Genomic DNA, 8,169 nt, shown 5'->3' with positions numbered 1-8,169 from the left:
ACAGTTTCAAATGGAGCACCTCGCCACCATGAGATAATTTAAGTTGTATCAGATGTGGCAATAAATGCGAATTGTTGCTCCCAGCTTGCCGGCTCCATGACAGAAGATGCCATTTTCATTTTTGCCGTCTCCAGCCCTACCCCGTTTAGAATCCCGTGTGGGTACAGGCAACTTGCTAGTGATTCTTTTGTAGAAATTCTAAAAAAAATAAATCCACTTTGACATTATGGGGTATGATGTGTAGAATAGTCACAAAAAAAAATCTCAATTTAATCCATTTTAAATTCAGGCTGTAACACAAAAAAATGTGAAAAAGTTAAGGGGTGTGAATACTTTCTGAAGGCTCTGTATTTTATATGGTACGATTGCACAATATAGGGTGGTACAAAAGTCCTATTACTGAGATAAAGTGCAACGGATTATTTACATAGAATTTTTTTCGCATATTTTTCAGATAAATGGATCATCACTTTTAAACTAATGCAATGTAATTTCCATCTAAGGTAGAACGGTACTTGGTAGGGTGCATACCTATGCCAGGCTGAACAGTAGTTTACGCTTTGTATGTACTGATACACCGGTTCTGCTTCCGGACCTTCACCAAAATCTATTCGGCTTGTCACCGACCCAACTCATCCACCAAGTTTTGTCCTAACCCATCGACAACGTTTTGAAATATTGTGCTATATATCCCTTTTTGCCCTATCTCTTGATAGTGAAGAATCATTGAAAAAAAAAAAAAATTCTGATATCCGGATCCGGATCCGGATATTCATCAAAATGGAATCAATTGGTTCTTGTCACACACCCGACCTGTCCACAAAGTTTTGTCCAAATCCGTCCATAACGTTTTGAGATATCCGGCTCACAGACAAATAGACGGACAGACAAACAGGGTTGAACACATAACCTCCATCCACCTTCGGTGGCGGAGGTCATAAACAAGGTTTGCCAAGTTATATATCTTAGTGTTGTCTGATGTGATAATAAAAAAAAAGAAGAAAAAGCATGGTGGTAAACTGACTTTTGGGTCCTCTTTTTATCTCAAAGTGATCATATGTCTTTTGATAAATTTCCAATATCACTTCGATAGGAGTTTCTTTGTAAAGGAAGAAATGCAGATCGTATAATGCAGAAAAGAGGTAGCAGCAGTCTTACCAACCATCTGTGCATTGATGCAATGCGTGTAGAATTCCAGGTGGAGGTCAGGTAGAAAGATGCCAAAGGCTTCGTAGAACTCGGGAAATCTTAAACAATGTTGTGATCGATGATAACATCACTGTTGGTAATAAAAGTATCTGCCTTCATTGGTTAACAACTTGCACTCAGGACACTTTTCTTGGTGAGTGCACTTCTGATAGTACAATAAAATACATTACCAATTTAAGATGGTTGATTAGAAAATTGTGAGTTACCCTTTGATGTTGAATAAAATTTATGTCTGTCAAAGTGACTCCAAATGTGAACCATTGCTCATGGAGGATCTGATTCAGATTTGGAGAAACTAGGAAGTTGCCCATGCCCGCACGGGATTCTAAACGTGGTAGGGATGGAAATGCAAATGGCAACTTCTGTCATCGAGCCGGCAATCTGGGAGCAACATTCCACATTTATTGCCACATATGACACAATTTCAATACTCTAATGGTGGTGAGGAGCTCCATTTGAAACCGTTTGTTCGATATGTGTAGCTTTTTGATGCCTGGGGTCCGTAATAATAAATTGTATTGGTGTCGAAGCCGGTGACCAATTGTAAATTAGAAGTAAGATGGGCTGTCTCTTTCTGCAATAGTGTCGCCATGTAGTTTGGGGGCAGGGGGGAGGGCAGGACCCTTTTTCGGATGTTTTTTCTCTCTCTTGCCACCACCTTTTTACAACAGCTTGAAGGGCCAAGAGTCTGTAACCCTTCATATGGCTTGAGCGGCTACACCAAAAACCTACATACCCCATGTCCCAGTATAATTGGTGGGAGTGATCAAAGGGGTTTTATAATCAAAAAATGGATGAGGGGAACAGGGAAGCATATGGGCTTGCAAGAGAAGACCCGTGGCAACCTAACGACCTGATATTGACCTAGTGCTTCTTCACACTAGCCTTTCCCACCTGAAAACCTGACAGATCTGAGGCTTTGGCCATGTGGGGCCATGTGCAGAATATTTGAGTGGTTGATGCAAATCTTACTGCAACTCCATCTGTGGTCCATCTCTTACTCTGTAGCTGCAATTGTCAGCTCTTGACTCTAATTTTGTGTGCACGCCCTCTCTCTCCAATCCAAATGCAACTGCTCACGACAACTCAAAAACTCTACGAGTGTCAAGTCATGCTGCTCACTCATCCACGCACTCTCTGTCTCCCTCTCTCTTGTCCCTCTGGCACTGTTACTCCAACTGTAACTACTTTAGCACTCACACTCCCTTTGTACAACAGCTTGAAGTGCCAGGAGTCTGTAACCCTACATATAGCTAGAGTGGCTGCACCAAAAACCTAGATACCCAATGTCCCATTATAACGGATGTGGGTGATCAAAGGGGTTTTATAATCGTAAAATGGAGGAGGGGACAGGGAAACATGGGCTTGCAAGAGAGATCTGTGGCATCCTAACGAAATGATATTGATCCATTGCTTATTCACACTCGTCTTTTCCACCTGAAAACCTGACAGATGTTCAAAATATCCAATATCCATGGTTCCTTTTCACACATATACACCACCTGGGATCACACCACCCCCACTCCCCCTTCCCCATGAATACACACAAATATATATATATATATATATGTATTTTAGATGATATCCTGAATATATATTTTTGGCCAAGGTGCAGTGCAATGTAAGTAAAAATATTTACATATGCCTACTGTGCTTTCAAACATTCATTGCATGTGAAAAGGATTAGTAATGTGATATAAATCGACACTCCAAACCGACTTATTTTGTGAAGGACGAGCGTCTTATAAGAGAACGATAAAACAACTGGACATAAAAAATAAATAAATAAAACGTAAAGTCTCATGAGGTTTTTTTTTTTACAATTATAAAATGCAGAATGCACGAGTTGAAAATACAGGAGACATTTCAATTCTCTTGTGGCTCAAAGTGCACTGCCTTATTAACATTAACATGCAGGCTCCAGCGCAATTTTACTCTTATAATTAAGATATTTGTGCATATCGTCTTTGTATTTAATGAAATATTTGCCAGATACTAAAAAGTGTGGCTTCACATAAATAACCATTTAAATTACCTTTTTGCCAGGTTTGATGACCTTTTTTTTCCTCTTTTTTTTTTCTTTCTTTTTTTCTCTGGAGGCACTCACTGATAATGGAGCAATGCTATCTGGTCGGGCCTTGTGAAAAGCCCTACATTCTACTTTGGGGGTGGCAGAACAGCCTAATTGATAGGATGCTCGCCTCTGAGCTGTCTGGTCCTGCCTTGGATTCCCAAGGGAGTCGAATCAGACTGTAAAACTGTCGTTAGGCTCCTAGCAGTGTACCCTACAGTATTAGTGCATGTTGCCATTTTACAGTGGAGCTTATAAATATAATCCTATATTGAGTAGATATACATATATAACATGTCAGAATAAAACACATGGCCCTGGTTGTAAACAAACTTCATTTTAACAATCTGTGATACAAAAACAATGAAATGGAGAACATGTATTAGTATCTTGGATTAAGGAATATCATTTGGCATCATACGGCACTTGAACCCATGAAGGCATCGATTCGATGATATTCTGCATGGCAGAGCGAACCAAATTGTATCCAAAGCGGAGCAGATTTTGTTGCAAAGCTTGGGTATTCCTTGGCCGAAGCCAGCTTTTCTGCAGCTCAGGATCCACGCTCCCAGACTTTTCCATGGCATTCATGGCAGGATCTTGTGGTGTCCAGGGAAGAATCTGGAGCTCACTCTTTCTATTCCAGGAAGCAGGGGTTCTGGATGTTTGGCATGTGCACCATCTTCCTGCAGCAAATGTGTTTCCTTCCGTTAAGTTCCTTGGCTGGTAGAGTGGTAAGTGTTTTTTATGTATGCACAGTGAGGGGGTTACGATACCATATTATATCGAGCTGGCAAGATAGTTTCAAAGTATGCGCACAATGCGTTTTAGCTATCTAGCCCGAGTTAGTATCTCGACTCACCTACACACTGCCACCATATTGTGGAGCTACGTCGGAGGAGCCGTCTGCCAGCGCTGCTCATTTATGGACGTTAAAGATTCCATTGCATCTTTCACAGAGCATGTGATTTACCACGGGCACCCTTAAACAAATTTCAAATTCCTGCTACCTTGAGTTGAGTATCATGCGACTTTGTGGCGATCGGAACAGGATGTATGGCAAGCAGGAAAATATTTATGGCACATGCGTCATGCATGTAAAGTTGTATCCCGATCACAACGAGATGCTTCGTAACCATGCAGGTTGGCATACACTGCCCAATAAGCTGTGTATTTACTTTGTCCCTTGAAGTCCAACAAATTTAGCACAGACAATTTTGAAAGGGATGGAATTCACCTTCTCAATCTTAAGATGTTGCGGGAAATTAAAGTCATTGTGAGGAGCAGAAAATGGCACGAGCAGCACTGAACCATGCCCAAAGGTAGACTCGAACAACAGAGATGCAGATGTCTCAGAGTCCTCTTTCCTGACCACCAGTGAGCTTAAGCGGTGAGGGGACCACAGAAAATTTGGAACAAAATAAGGGAAATTTCAAAATTTCAAAATCTCTCCCATTCCCTCTCCCAAACCCACTCCCTCTCGCCCAATCCGTGTTGAAAATCTGAATTTAAAAAGGAAGGACCACACTATTGTACATATTGACAATATTATTGTACAGTATAAATAATGAGATGCAGACCATAAAAGTAAAATGGATAAGACACTCAAGGGGAGTTGGGAAAATTTCTGCAAACATTTTACAAAAATTGAACCACAGGGGTTAATTACTGTCCTCGGTTTCATTTCTTGCGATATTACAAGGACGCACACGCCAGACTTGAAGGAATTGAACTAAGACCTGACAAAAGCGATTTGGACTCGTGCCACGAGATCCTCATTTACTAGGTCTCGCTTACTCGAGATTTGTTTGCAGACAATTAGTGAGTCTGTGAACGATGAGAAATGGTGATGAACAGAATCACTCTGCCCTAAGGAATTTCCTTGTTAATGTAACCGCAGTGCTGTGAGGTTCACAAGGCGGTATTCAGTTGGCATTTATCCCAGCCTCATGTGTGCTTTACATCCCACGAGAATCCCCGCTAAGGGTTGCCTTGTGGAGCTGCAATGCAATGGTCTTGCCTGCATGCAAATGTTCAGGCTCGAATGCACCAACTCCATCACATTCTTGCCATTGTCTGCACGCTCTGTTCGTGCTTTCTCGGACAACAAAAGGCCCATCCATCATGAATAGTCCACGACTTGTGTGTTAGTGAGGGAGGGGTGAAGGGTTTGAGGATTAGGGTGATGGGATGGAGGGGTTAGGGAATAGGAAGGTTTAGGGAGTGGGAGAGTGATATATATGTAAGCAGTTGGGGGAGGGGAGCGTCAAGAGTGAGCCAAGAGGAGGGGGCTTGGAGAATGAGAGAATGAGGGAGGGGAAGTGAAGGTGATTTGCGAATGGCACATGCAGTAGGGGTTGTAAAGGTGGAGGGATTGGGACAAGAAGGGTGAGTTTGGGAGCAGGACGAGAACAGTGACACAAGATGGGGGAAGGGACAGGGGTGGTGATGTCCATGATGATGATGAGTGTGGGATAACGTGGCGAAGGATATGGATGTTGGGGTTCAGGGTTAGGCAAAGAGTTGCTGAAGGGGAGGGGTAAGGTTAGTGAGTGGGGGATGGAGAGAGGGAAGGGGTTTAGGAGTAAATGGAGAATAAAGCAAGATGGTTGTGATGAAGTTATATAAAGAGTCGTGTGTTTCGAGGGACCGGAGTTGAGTTAAGGAATAAGTTGTGTTAAGAGGCGTCATGGAGAACGAGGTAATATTAAGACATGTCCAAGGTGGGGTGCTACAATTAATTAAACAAAACTCAAAACAACACGTTTTAAATGTTTAAGGAATCAGAAATGGCACACTGCGTTTCGCTTATGTAATTTGTGGATGGCAACATGAGTATCGACGGTTAGAAGAAGAAGAACGCGAAATTCCATTTGTGCTGTGCCTACCGTCCTACAGATTGTGCCTACCGTTAGTATAATTTTTTATAAATCAATACAATATTATTAATTATATATCGTACAATAATTACAATATTAATTATTTATAAATTCCCTCGAGTTTCAACTTCAAGGCCGTAATGCGACTATAAAACAACACATGACCAGATGCCGCAATGGCACCGGATCGAGAAGCAGGGTCTTTGCGTTGACACCAAATTGAACCACAAACCATACACAGCCCTTTCGAAGCCGCAGCTGTGATCCGCAGGGCCTCCCTCCTGCCTTTGCTGTGGTAAATGGTAATGAAAGGGCATAGGGGGCGTGTCCTAGAAAGCCGCGTCTCCATGGAGAGCAGACCGGTGGGAGCCAATGGGAGGGCCGCGTTCGCCGCAGCCCGCAGGGCTCGTGCAGTGGAGGAGGAGCGTGTCGCGCCGTTACAACAACATGGCGGCCGCAGAGATATGTGCGCACTCTGTGTGATCGGACGAGAAAATATATATATATATATAAATATATTTACAAAAGATATATCAACCAGTCTCTGATTGTTTTTGTAGGCTTGCGAGGCGCTTTGCTTTCGAACTCGACCAGGAAATTTGCACTTTAAAATTCCGGAAGTTGCTTTGTGTGGCTTCTTGTATGCGGTTCTCTATTTTCACTCAGGCGTTTGTTTTTAATTTTTTTACATTTTATTTCGAAGACGCCTTTCTGCCGGCGAAGCGCGGGAAGGCGGCTCGCTTTTTAGTTGGCGGCGTTTTCGTTCTGGGACTCAGTATTTCCGAATGAGTGCGGAAGCGAGTGAGCTGCTGTCTTCGGTGAGCAACAAGCCCGCGGGAGCCGCGATACCAAAGACCCTGAGCCGAGGGATAAAGGTGAGGAACGTTGCGGCCGAGGGTGAGTGACGGGGGTTTGACGTGTCCGACTCGCAGATTGTCGTGTTTGTCCTGTGGTGAGCGTTAAAAGGGTCGACTGTTCGACTCCACGGACGGACATTCTCCGGCGTTGACCCAAACGGGTCGAGGGTCGGATGTACCGTCCGGACGGTGAGGATACGTCGAGTGTGTCTGTCACGAGGGTCACAGGGTGTCGAAAAACAAAGTTTCCTTCACGAGTCAGAAGAAGAAGAAGAAGAAGAATTCGTGTTTGTACGTACCATGTTTTTCATGTTCTAAATATGGCCCAATCCAAACTTTTGCCGATTTTTAACTTAATATATTAATATCGAGGCAGGAGGAGGCCATTCGGCCTGTGCAATGGTTGCCAACCTATGGTAACGGTTGTTTGAGATGAGATGGGACAGCGGGTCCATTCGAGACGTTTGACGAACTCCGAGAAGAGGAAGTTTCATCACCTCTGCGGAGGTTTTCCGCCTTTTTCCTCAAACACATTTGACATGTTCGTGTTCCCCTCCGTTCCGAGGCCCTGGAATCCTGGATGATGATGATGATGATGATGATGATGATGATGCAAGGAATGCAGGTTCAAATGGCCGCACACTGTACGTTTGTCCATTGTCTAGTACTAGAAGTGCCGTGCAATGACGTCGACTAACGTCTTTGTCCTGCATGCGATTATTTATATGTACGAGCTCCTCCACGTGCCTTGGATTAATGTAAAACAACAACAACAACCAGGAACCTCCTCCACAAAAATAAAACCAAAAACATTTACGATTTAGTTATAGAATAAGAATAAAAGTACTTGGAGTTGATTTAAACATTGTTTTGTTTGCATGTCTGGCTCCTGCTCCTCCCCTTTGCCCCTCCCCTGCCCCTTTTCCCCTCCCCTTCCCCTTTTCCCCTCCCCGTCGCTCCCTCCCCCTTCGCTCCCCCTCCCCTTCACCCTTCCCTCCCCTTCGCTCTTCCCTCCCCTTCACTCTTCCCTCCCCTTTGCTCTCCCTTCCCCTTCGCTTTCCCCTCCCCCTTCGCTTTCCCCTCCCCCCTACCCTCCCCCTCCCCCTTCGCTCTCCCTCCCCCTTCGCTCTCCCTCCCCCTTAGCTCTCCCCCC

At 43.9% G+C, this 8,169-nt stretch overlaps 1 protein-coding gene across 1 annotated transcript in view; it reads left to right on the top strand.

The window, feature by feature from the left end:
- Positions 1-6,872: 6,872 nt before the first annotated feature.
- The window catches only part of LOC137434229 (trinucleotide repeat-containing gene 6C protein), a 155,434-nt gene continuing 154,137 nt past the window's right edge, over positions 6,873-8,169 (top strand). The window contains exon 1 of the mRNA XM_068127021.2: positions 6,873-7,034. The gene's annotated coding sequence lies outside the window, so the exon portion shown is untranslated. The remainder of the gene's footprint in view (positions 7,035-8,169) is intronic.

Source organism: Myxine glutinosa, chromosome 10 (genome assembly GCF_964187855.1).
Source record: "Myxine glutinosa chromosome 10, kmMyxGlut1.1, whole genome shotgun sequence".
Classification (NCBI taxonomy): domain Eukaryota; kingdom Metazoa; phylum Chordata; class Myxini; order Myxiniformes; family Myxinidae; genus Myxine; species Myxine glutinosa.
Note: the sequence above shows the minus strand (reverse complement) of the source record. Positions and strands in the feature narration are given on the sequence as shown.